The sequence below is a fragment of the Patagioenas fasciata genome, chromosome Z (assembly GCF_037038585.1).
Source record: "Patagioenas fasciata isolate bPatFas1 chromosome Z, bPatFas1.hap1, whole genome shotgun sequence".
Taxonomy (NCBI): domain Eukaryota; kingdom Metazoa; phylum Chordata; class Aves; order Columbiformes; family Columbidae; genus Patagioenas; species Patagioenas fasciata.
Genome location: NC_092560.1, coordinates 1867283 through 1880058, shown reverse-complemented (window position 1 = coordinate 1880058; position 12776 = coordinate 1867283). Strand labels below are relative to the sequence as shown.

The following is a 12776-nucleotide window of genomic DNA, read 5'->3' as shown; positions in this document are numbered from 1 at the left end:
GGTTTGAATGTCTGCAGAGAAGGAGACTCCACAGCCTCCTTGGGCAGCCTGGGCCAGGCTCTGACACCCTCACCCCCAACAAGTTGCTTCTCCTCTTCAAGTGAAACCTCCTGTGTTCCAGTTTGCACCCATTGCCCCTTGTCCTGTCACTGGGTGTCACCCAGAAGAGCCTGGCTCCATCCTCCTGACACTGCCCCTTTCCATATTGATCCCCAGGAATGAGTCCCCCCCTCAGTCTCCTCTTGTCCAGCTCCAGAGCCCCAGCTCCCTCAGCCTTTCCTCACACGGGAGATGCTCCACTCCCTTCAGCATCTTGGTGGCTGCGCTGGACTCTCTGCAGCAGTTCCCTGTCCTTCTGGAGCTGAGGGGCCACAACTGCACACAACATTCCAGATGTGCATGAAGATGGCACCGCTCTCCCAAAGCCAACACAGACCGATTCCCACCACGAGTGAGATGGGCTGGCAATGACACCCTCAGCTTCTGCCTCTGAAATGTCAACCTCCGAAACAACACTCGCCAAGCACCTCATCAGATCACCCTTTCTCATTAATCTTTAAAGACAGTTCTCAAAGCGCATGAAAACGCATGGAGAGTAAGAAAACCTAATGGCAATGATTTTGTTTGTACAGTTTTATTAGTGGTCAGGCTTTTTAGGATAATATAGATGTTACATTTAAAATTAAAGGGATTGCAGCTAATTAAGCATAGGTGTGATGGCACTTTCCATCTCAGTTGACTTCTTCGTGTTTCATAAGTCATATCATAAAAAGAGCTGGTGTCATTAGTAGTTATTATTCCTCTTTTAAGCTTATCAGTCAACCACAATTTAATCTCAGTTTAATCTCCTACAGAAACACGTATTACGGGAAAAAAATATGAAGAAAGAGTACAATAAAAATATTAGCAAAAAAGACTTTGGAATTCCAAAGGATAACCATCCCAATCTGAGTTTTGAGCTTATTTTCATTCATTTCTTGAAAAAAAACAAACTTTGAAATACTTTGATGAAATCACAGTGTCAGGGGAAAGTGTCGTTATGTACATGATCACATAGCTTTAGAAGTATCGACTGTTTATCAAATTAAAATAACTGTAATAATTAAGAGTGATTTACGGAGATGCTACAGTAGCTGCTAATATTCTAGAGTTGAAGTCGGGCATCTACTTTGAGCTCTTTCTCCCAAAAACTGAGTTCTGTTGTGTTTTTGTTAATTCTGATTCCTTTTTTCTTGCTCAGAAACCACTGAAGTCTGACCATCTCCACCTTCTACGGTAATAATTTGCTATTCTTTGAGCTGAAACAAAGAAAAACGCCAGGTTTGTAGTTTTCCTGTAGAGAACACAGAAGCAATTCAACCTCAGGTTCACTTGGCAATTCCCGCCCTGCGACAGAACTGCGCGTAAAATAACAGTTAACACTACTGAGAAATCCACACACGGAACAAAATTAACCTTATTTGCCTTTGTTCTTTTATTCCTTAAAGTAATACGTTTGATTTGACTTTGTAGAGTTCAGCAAGAGATTCACCACCAGCTCCCCAGACCGCTGTCAACTATCATTTCGGATCTGACATAACCAGTTAGAGCCTCATAAATCTAATTTTCTCAGAAAATGGATCTTTTGTGGGTGTAAAACAGATACTATTTTTTAATTCAGCCTAAGATATTAGGCCCTTCAGCACTAGTAGTATTTTCTAAGAACTTGAAGGCAGCATAAACAAGTTGATGGTTTTATCACTAATCTTAAATATGAACAAGTATGCACCACCAGAAGCAATGCGGTCACATGTAATGCATTGTCTTGTTTCATAAGACTTTTCTCCTCATTGGTAATAAGGAGTTTAAAGCAAAACCAGGAAATAAGCATGAGAGGGAAACAATCCTTACAACATATAGTAGTCTACAGACAACTTTTCCCTCTTTGCAAGTGGAAGAGCAACAAGATTCAGGGCAACAAATGCAGAATGAATTCCGAGTGCCTGCCCTGCGGCCAATCTCCAGTGGTGGGACTGACCCCAGCCTTGCTACCGTAGCTTTGCTTGAATGAGCTTTATTTTGACCCCCGAGTGACAAACCTGCCAATAAGTAACAACGGGAGATGCAAAGGAACTTTCTGACATCGTGCTCTTGGACAGACTTACCTAAGAACGGGGACAAACAACGAAAAATCCACCACGCCAGAACAAAAAAATCCCAAAAGCTGAATGGACTTTCTAAAGGCTCTGTTCACTTTAAAAATAAAAGAGAAAAAATCAATGGCATTTTAAAAATCCACAAAAGACCTCGCTTGGATTATAGTGTGGGAGAACAATTCATTAAGACGGAATTGACATTACCTCTAAGGGATTTCTTGCTTTTCCTACTGAAAGCAATTCAATTCAGTCTTAACACGGGGTGTGATATTCTGGATTCCGAGCTGACTGATCACAAATAGGATCTTGAGATCTTTTGAGAGAATTAAGTCAAAAACAACGGGGATTTGTCACGAATGCAGCATATACTGTTGATGTGATTTGACCCAATGTTTTGTTACACGGTCTTTGCTGACACCTGTTGGCTTATGTTTTGTTTTTCTTATTTTTCTGCTTTTTAAGGAAGGCATCTCTGATTTTATAAATTGCTTGGCAATTATTTGGCTTCAGAAATGGCTTAATTACATAGCCCATCTTATGGAAATTATTAATTCTCATAAAATATGCACACATACACATATATATGTATTAGTACTAAGCAGGGACGTCCACCAAGCACCTTGCGCTATAAGCAATTACACATTAGCAGAAAGCGTGACCTCTGTCCCCAAGCTGAGATAGGAAACAAAAGGATGAAAAGGCTGCAAAACAGAGAAGGGAACTTTAAAAAGCCTAAAAGAATAACATAGGAACAAATATAAATCAGGTTTACAAACACACTTTGATACTCCAACTCAATAACTAAAATTCAGGATTGTTGTATCTAAATTTCACGTTAGAAATTAGTTATGAAAAGGGATCTGGAAAAAAGAGCAGCAGCAGTTTTGATTATATGAAGTATTATTGAATAAAAATGTATTTTAGGTGGAGAGGTGGTGCTATGCAGGTTTGAAAGGTTAAAAACCCATGCCAAACCCAACTGACATATCAGATTAACATAGTTAAAGCACACCAGCTTTTGTGGTCACAGACAAAAAAGTCACTGATGTGTCAAGCATCTCATTTTGCCACCTTTGATTCCTCAGCAGAAATGACCAGATAAATATTCACAGATGGACTGAAGGCTTAATTTTATGTAAATCCAGAGCAGAACTCAAATTAACACCTTCTTTCCACAGCAAGATGTCTTAACCATTTTGCCACTGTGCTCCAGAAGAGTAGAGGGTCAAAATAAGTTGGATTTACATACATTTAGCTAAAAAGGGCCGCGGCACTGACCGTTAGCAGAATTTATTTGTAACTTTTCTTGGCATAAATAGTAGTTGATACCCTCAGGAACGCAAACCGCAGATATGTTTATAGTTTGACCATTAAATAATACCTGCTACCTCTTCTCCCTAGGTCGAGTAAATCAAATGGATCGCACCAGGGTCATTAACTCACCGCGTACTTAGGCAGCAAACCTGTGGCCCTCGGTTGCTTTTTTGGGTGAAAGACAAAACCCACCAGTAAACTTCTAAGAGAAATGGGTTTCTTCCTGCTCTTCTGGTCTGTGGTTATGACACCTGGTACACGTAAAATACCAACGCTTTTGCTCTTGTATAAAATACAGGAAACCATCTAATTTAACAATTAAATAAATCATTACACAAAGTGTCTTTGTTAAATCAAATTTGGAATGCTTAATTGATGTGTTTTTTCTACTCTATTCTGAAAAGAACCCTAGGAGGAAGAAACATTATTGGTAACCAGGGTTTATAAAATAAACTTCACAGCCCACACTACTTCACTTACAATAAGAGGACAGCGTGTAAGAATATTGTTAGTTATGTTGGTGATGTCCCAAAAGCATTTCCTGTGAAATTATGGCTGAAAAACTAACGTAGCAAATCATCAGTGTGGTTCTTCTCATTAAGCTATGTGGGCACAAGAGGAAAAACAGCAAACGGCGAGGACCTGTACACCAGTTTACCATGTTTTAACGAATTTTACCTACTTACTTTGTCTGGGAAGGACACACATCTTAGCCCGACCACCAAGATACAGTCCAGTTACATACAGAAGTGCTTAATATGAAAGTGACTAAGAAGGATCACAATCCATGACTTTATGCAAAATTCAAATATTAGCTTGTGTCTTCGACCCGCTGAATACAAATATTATGAGAAGAAAAGCTCATTTGGTTTGGTTATTTTCTGTCAAACGAGGCATTTGTTAAGCTCTAATGGAAATTTTTCATTAAAGTAGTATAATACTTAGCATGTCCAACTAATTAAGCAGCTATTTCGAGAAAGTCTGAGAGGCGATGAAACAGGTTGTGTTGGGAAATACTGTGTAAGAACCTGTTCTGATGTCCATTTATAAACCACGTATCCAGGACTGGTTCATGTTCATGTTGGTGTTCACTGGCTTCCCAGCAGAAATTTGTGTTATGGGGTCCTTTGTGCTTCTGTAGGCAAGGGGTATGAAAAAGAATACCCACGATCGAGCAGACAGGTGGTTCCCGCCATCTGATTTTCCATACAATGGTTATCAGCAACATATATATCAAGTAGGAAGTAACGACAATTCCTACTGAACAATTATTTCAAAATATTGCCTGAAAAGGAAAGTGTATTTGTTTATTATTTCACAGAAACATTAAGTAAGCATCCTATTACCTGGATACAGATTAAAAAAAATGTACATCAACCGTAAGCAGCACAATTCTGTGCAATTTGTAATTATATCACAATCGCTAGCCTGTAGAGTTCTGTGTTTGGTGAAAGGGCATTAAAAATAGAAAGACACATGAAACCATCTTAATTCATCAAGTATCAGATAAAGCGAAAACAAGTAACAGTCAGGAGAATAAAATGAAAAGGTGGGATTAGGAATCAGGATTCTGCCCAAAAGCAACTTGTTCTATGACAATAAAATCTGATACAATTATCTCTACGCCATGAGAGCAGAGCAGACAATCCGCACTGAGGATGACCTGCCCTCCAACAAACACAAAACCGTATTTATTGCTCTATACAACATGTGATCGTGTACTGATGGTTTGACTTCATGGACACTGCTACTGTCTGTCAATAATCTGCGTGATGGGCACATGGGCTGATGAGCGTTCCTCATTTGTTCTGCTCAAGGCCTAATCCAGACAGATGAAGCAGGAGGAGACCGGAAGGTCACAACAGTGGTCACATTAAAACCTACGATTCGTCCACAATCTTAAAATAATGGAATCATTGAATGTCCTGCACTGGAAGGACCCCCAAGGCTCATGGAGTCCAACTGCTGTCCCTGCAATGACAACCCCACAGGTCACCCCGTGTGTCTGAGGACGTTGTCCAGTCTCTTCCTGAACACTGTCAGGTTGGGCTGTGACCCCTCCCTGGGAGCCTGTTCAGTGTCCAGCACCTCTGGGTGAAGAACCTTTTCCTCATGTCCCACTGACCCTCCCTGGCACATCTGCTGCCGTTCGCTGGGCTCTGTCACTGTCACAGAGAAGAGCTCACCCTGCCCCTCCTGCTCCTGCTGAGGAACCTGCAGCCCATGAGCTCTGCCCTCAGTCTGCTCTGCTCCAGCTGAGCAAACCCAGGGAATTCAGCCGCTCCTCGTACGCCTGCCCCTCCAAACCTTCACCAGCTTCGTAGCCCTCTTCTCTATACTTCTCCATTTTCCTGTTCCACAAACTCAGGACTAAGTTGCAAACCTGGGACGTCCTCTTGGCCAGCGTTCACAAGGTGGCTCTGATCTGGTTGAGGCTCCTGGACGCTCCATCACACACGAGAGCAGGTCCTGCTGCACTTGTGGCCCAGGTTTGGGAAGCTGCTCTTGCAGACAGCTCCTGGAGAAGCAGAGCTTGCAGAGGACAAACGGGCACAGACTGAAACACGGGAGGCTCCACGTGAACATGAGCAGGAACTTGTGTGCTGGGAGGTGCCAGAGCCTGGCCCAGGCTGCCCAGAGCGGGTGTGGAGTCTCCTTCTCTGAGCCATTCAAACCCCTGGGATCCTGTGTGATCTCCTCTGTGATCCCGCGTGAGCAGGGGTGGGATGAGGATCTACAGAGGTCCCTTCAACCCCAGTCAGCCTGGGATTTGGTGACAAGCGGCACTTGGAGCTCCCAGCAAGACCCACAACGACCCACGGACAACAGCAAGAAACAGGCAGACGGCAACGCACAGCTTGCTGCGAAAATCCCATTTTTGTCCCTTAGCTGACAGCAGGGACCAAGCCTTTTCTTCATTTAATGAAATGGAAGCTTTGCATTTTTTAAACAGCAAAATGCCTCCGCTGATACTGGAAACAATTACTGCTGCTCCTTTTGATAGTCGGCCAAATGCTCTGGTTTTGGCTGGGTTGGGGGGAAATGAATATTGTGGCTTCTCCTGCTATTTGTGCTGCTGGCTAATGTGCCTTATTTCCCCAACACAATATTCCTGAAATTATGAGTTGTAATGAAGGATCAAGAACATATGCATTCCTGAATATGGGAAATCAGCCCAAAATTACGTTACTACAATCTAAGTTAGGGCGCTCAAAAAAAATCTTTCCGAAATGATACAAAAAATGTGCATTGCCACTTGTATTCACCTGACGATTTGCTTAATTTCTGATCGCTTTACCCATATTATCTCCAGGGTTACAGGCTATTTTTACATCAAAAATTATTAGTAGGTCATTTAACACTGCAGCCAAACCAATTCTGCTTTCTAATATATCTGACAATATCCTCGACTTGTTTCCTGTAGAGGCGAAAACGTAAGTGCACGAAACTTATAAACACAAGAATACAGTATTTCACCAAATATTCCAACTTTCTAAAAGACAGCGGAAGCAAAGATATTTTTAATATCTTAGGCAGACTGTGAACTGAAATGAGAATTGTTTTACGGAAAGACAAACCAACACCATCTTACGGACTTAGTTTGGAATTATTCAATGGTACTGTATCAGCATACAGAGAAATTTGTTCCAGGAGGAAATACTAATGACATATTTTACTACTTCCCAGTTTTTGCTTACTGATGTAGAACCGATCAAACATGAAGCCATATGCTTGCAACTCAACACGCACCCTGATCATTGCCACAAGCTGACTTCAACGCATCTGCTGGGGAAATTATTCAAATTTCATCCACCTATAAGTCTGAAGACATTTTTGCACTCCAGACTTCACCACGACCAAGAGCACTGAATTACGCTGACCTCCACAAGAACTGATCAGACCGCTCATTTAATGATTAATCCTTAAGTGGTCCCATCCAAAGTAGCATTTGGTGCTCTCTGGCATTCCCAAAATACCTTAAGTGAGAAAAGGTGACACTGTAAACTGAATAGAATATGAGAGCTCTGTTCCTGACTGACTGCTATGGGCTCAAGCTCACATTATCAAACGAGTTGCTGCCTTTTCTATCATAAATTGATCTCCAGGCACGCATTCAAAGTGCTTTTCTGCCAAACACAATGGAATTGAGCAACGGCATATACGCTGCCAGGTAATCCTTTTACAAGCGCATCATGTCTTGATAAAGTGTAAGAGTTGGTGGAAGGCGACGTGGCCACCGAAACCTCAAACGTCAGAGGAGTCCAGGAGCAGGCAGCAGGATCCATACTTATAGCAGCACTGTATAGCTCTGATACGGTGAGTTCCTTCTTGCAGTCTACGTCATGGTCCGACTGTAACCATCTGACATTCAGCACCTTTCCTGAATCACAGGCTGAATGGCTGTGTGAGATTTCCTCGAATAGTGTTGGTAACATTGGGATGTTTTAGTTACTGCTGAGCTTATCTTCTGACAAGGTGTTTGTCTTCCCAAGTCATTTTTATTTCTAATGGAGCTTTCCAGGAGACAGTTGAACACCCACTGCAGCTACAAAGGCACAAAAGACATTGATCTAATTATCTGGAACTCCAGAATGGGTGATTTTTGACGGCCTGGGAAGAGTATGCGTCTCCTCTAAAGATGAACCAAGTAGGTTTCTTCATCGCTCACAAATGTCTCTGTCCTAAGACACATCAATAAGTAAATGGAGAAGAAGCCACAGCTCCTTTTCACATCAATGGGTTTAGCCACAAAGTAAATTCTTGTAGCCCTTGGCTGGACAGTGTTACACCCACATTGGTATCCAAAATAAAACATCATGGTCCTCAGCCACTATTATAATATTAATAGTACAGGTCAGCGTGAGCTTTACAAACGTGTATGGATCACAACGATAGATACGTAAAAAAAAAGTGTAAAATAAAAATTTAGAAAGTAAAACGTATAAAATCAATGTATAAAATGTATTAAATGCACACATACAGAGACTTGCTTCTGTCCTTTTGCACATGTGATATTTACTGTCATTATTTTTTTGTGTGATCCTGGTCAGTCATTTGAGGGGCAGAAACCCCTGAAAGCTGCATTCACGACACTGCTGCCATCATCCCACATCAAACTGGAGAAGGATTAACAAGTTCTGTTACATCTTGGCCACTTATTTAAACCACATTCTGGCCATCCACTTCTTTTACACGTGTTGACTTTGAGGATAGCTCCTTTCACAGAAATAGCAACATGTATACACGTATAAATGGATGTAAAGACAAGAAGGACCTCAGTTTGCGTCTCTTCGGTGCTGGGTGTGCTGGGTACACTATTCTACAGTGAACAGTTGGACTTCTGTGAAAAGCACACCCCTTCTGCAAAAAAAAAACCACGCAAGAAATAGCCAAATCCCTCCCTAAATGAAATATCTACGAAGTTTTAAGCTGAAGAAAAACCCACAAAGAACCTGTGCAACCATCAGCGCTGTGTCCTGACATCTCTGACACTTCATTCTGCCTCAACAAAAGCAATTCCTGTCCTAGAGGTTCATCGTTTCGGTTTTGCTGACAGCTGCTTTAGCGCTATTCCCACCGTCATTGTCCACCTGAAGTTTCATGCACAGGTTTTCAATGAGTACACAGAACATTTGTTTTAAAGCTTAGATGTTAAAAGCCACCCTAAGTCAGCAGTAACAGAAACGTTCACTTCAAGAATTTGAGATGCATTTCCACAATATCAAGGAGAGCAGGACTAAACATTTGTTTCAACAAAAATGGTTAAAAAAACAAACGCATTTTTTGAACAGCTGAGATAATCTGTAACAATCTTTCTATATTTAATGACATAGAAGAAGCTGAATATCAAACCCGGGATGATCAGGCAGAAAGAGCACTCAGCACTTTTCAAGTACTTTCATTTAAAAATTTATTCTGGTTTTGCTTAAACTTTCTGCCTTAGCACAACCTTCATAAACTACGAGTATTTTCCTTCTTTCTTTTATATGAAAGAGGGTGCATCCAACTACAGTAACACTCCCTTCGTGTCTATTGTACCAATACTATCTGAAAACAAAACACTCAGCCTCCATTCTTCATTTAACTTCATATTTTTCGTATTTTTCTAACCAGCTTCATGGATCATAAGCACACAGAACATCCAAAAAGGTGTCTCACCTAGAACTGCACCACCTTCTACTACATTTAGTGTTTTCCCCTCTTGCTGAACCATCAGCTTTAAGGTCTGCTGCACCGAAATTCTCATCAGCACATGATGCAGGTACATGTCTAATGAACTAAAATAAATTGCATCTATAATTGACTTCAGGTTATAGAATTAAAAAAAAAATGCTTTGAAATACATTTGACAAATTTATATGTACTCTTACGTGAAACTCTCACAGGCATTCTGACTGGGATGAATATATGGCAGGTTTTATCTTGAAAAACTCATTTAGAATAGAGCCATATATACATGAAATGAGGACAGGATTCCTGAATCTAGAAATTAAAACCATTTTTACATACTTTCTCCATCCTGTGTTATGGGGTGTCAGATCTACGGTGAAGTAAAATAAAGTTACTACATCTATATAATTTGCACTGCTGGAAAGGGTAAAAATCACATGTATCGTCCCACCCCAGATTCCCAGGTTAATTCAGTGAAAGGAGAAGAACCCTTTGTTTTTCTCCTCAAAGATGTTCCATATCTTATCACACACTCACAGTCAAGAGGGGAACTCAAGGGTTTGGCGGCTGCATTGGAAAGAGTAGAGTTACAACCACCCAAAAAGCACGGGAAGCAAACCTGGAAACCCCGGATTCAAGAGGAAATTTACACTATTTGTGGAGGAAGACGATTGCTACAGACAGGACGGTGCGTGAGTTAAGAGAAAAAAGTGCATATTAAGCCTCTCAAAATCCGAAGTAACCAACCGATTGAGCTGATAGTCATAACACATCTCACAGCGCTAACCGGGTACTTCTGCCGCAGCCATCAGCAGAAGATAACACACACCAAAATTCAGTTGTGATTGAGTTGATGAATCGAGCAGCTGGAGCATCTCAAAGTAATTTTAGGTTGTTTGCACATAGAGAAATACAACGCTCTATTGATTTATAATTGAATTTTTTTCCTTTCAAGTTACTCCTATTAACGACCGACGCAGCTGATACAGCTTTATTAAAAAGTACCGCTATTCTGCTGAATTTTAATAAAAATATTCCCGGAAAATGGAAAGATGCAGGTCTCCTGTTGAAGACACAGAAAGTGTTAAATTCTTTTTCTTAGTGAAGCTGAAAATCCTGTGAAAGAGAACTAAATTCTGGAGTTCCGCAACTAAAGTGAAACACAGATACTTCAGAAGAGAGGCTTAATGAAGGCAGTAATCTACATATCTCTGGTTTTCTGAAAGGTCCTGCTGAAACGGTAGGAAAATGCTTTGCCTTTGGTAGAAACTTTTAATATCACTGATGGAAACACGACCTGAACACTCACAGGACAAAGCTGAAACAACCGGTTGCATCACACACACAATTTATGTTCTGCCCAAGGGTTATTTCAATATAATTTTTTCTACTCACCTTCAAGTTGGCAAAACAACAGGTTTTGTCACCACTTTAACAAAAAATAAGCCAACTATACCCCATCTTCCTTGCTGCAAACTCCCTGTTGATTTTGGAGTTCACTACTCTATCCATTGTTTTTAAAGGCGGAATAAGACCAATGATAATTCAATTTTATTTTGCTGTGCAATAGATCTTGGTTATCTTTTTTGCTAATAAGAAAAAGGAGAAATATGGGAATGGGTACATTTAGATAAAACGTGGATTAGCTGTATTTTTCACTTCAGCTACATCAAAATGGTTGGTACAAAAGTTTATTAAGAACTGAGAGTCTAAACTTTTGCATATAAACCCAGGATGGCAAGAATGGTTCTAATTGAACTAAAGCTGCTGAAGGTTTTATTTTTAAAAAGCTCATGATTAACTCATTGAAACACTCCCCCTACTTCAATTTTTGTCTTCTTTCTAACAATTAGTACCATTCTTTGAATTGCAGCAACTTGCAAGTGCTTTATAAACAACCATCTGCCTTATTGTATCTTCTCTGCTTTTCACTGTTTATCAATTTAAAAATGTAAAACACATTTATCAACACATTTATCAACAATGTAACAAATTCCCATCTGGGTTTATGAGATGCTCATCATTTCTTTCAAGAATCATGCTAACAATAATTATGAAACTATCTCCGAACCTTTCGAGTACTGTCATGTTACTGTGATGAACCAACCTACTGCCAACTGCTGCCTGCAAACTACAAGAGTTCACTGAAGCACATCTGACATAATCATTCCAGTAAAAAGTCTTCACAAACGGCAGATTTTGAAAGCGGACTTAGCATATGCAAATGAACACACTGCATGCAACAAGGATTCGTATTTAAATTTAAATTTCCTTAGGTATTACGAGGTGGCCTTCGATCCCTGATAAGCTGTCTGTCCGTCCAACTCGCCCACCAAAAAGCAACGCGGAAGATAAGCAGGTTGTTAAAAGCTGAAATATTTCTGAAATTCTGAAGACAGCACACATGCATGATTGAGATTGTTCTGCGTTGCCCCTGATAGCGTTTTCTTTTTGTTATCAAAAGCACTGGTTCAAAAATGGGTGAAGTAAAAGGACGGGAACCTTATGGAAATGTACGACTTACGGCTTAGGAACTACTATTAGAAAGAAATTCAACACTCTGCCCCATTTTCAGGTGCTTTATCTAGTTTGCTTGAAGCCTTCTACATCATGTTTCTGTTTCACACTTCCCTGTCACAAATGGAAAATACTAAGTTAGTATGAAAAAAACATGTAGCCTATACTGCACGGATTCCTGAAGAACTGCATTTATAATTGACCTCAGCGTCCAAAATGTGACTGGTGCCATTTAGGCTCTTCCTTCAACTGGTGCATTCAAAAAGTCTCTACTCTATGTGGCTTTTTCTCTGTTTAATAAGAAACAAGATCACACTTCAACCTCTTTGAAAAACTTTTCCAATCTCTCTCTTCTGCTCAGCTATTTTTGCCAAAACAGTACTAACTATTTTTGTTACATTTCTTCCATGGTAAAATCTTGCAAAAGCAAAAACCTTCTGCAACTTTAATTAGTAGATGGGGCACGACGTGCACAGAACTAGCACTGTTATATGGCTTCCAAAGGAGACCACCCAAAACGGGCTTTAATCACTTTCAGAAACAAGGATATTTCACAGTTGGATGCATTCACTCTACTTGTGAAATAAGACATAAAGTTAAGAAGAGTTCGGTAGGTTTTCAGGGAGGATTTTTGCATGA

General features: G+C 40.5%; 1 protein-coding gene and 1 long non-coding RNA gene across 6 annotated transcripts in view; both read right to left on the bottom strand.

The window, feature by feature from the left end:
- The window catches only part of ARB2A (ARB2 cotranscriptional regulator A), a 261097-nt gene that overhangs the window by 213452 nt on the left and 34869 nt on the right, over nt 1-12776 (bottom strand). The window lies entirely within an intron of this gene.
- Nucleotides 619-5299, bottom strand: LOC139826538 (uncharacterized). 2 transcript variants are annotated; one of them, XR_011736661.1, is made up of 2 exons: nt 2145-5299; nt 619-1333 (listed from the first exon to the last, which is right to left on the bottom strand). It is a non-coding gene; the product is annotated as an uncharacterized lncRNA (long non-coding RNA). The 2 variants fall into 2 exon arrangements; XR_011736660.1 differs by having other exon boundaries at nt 619-1298.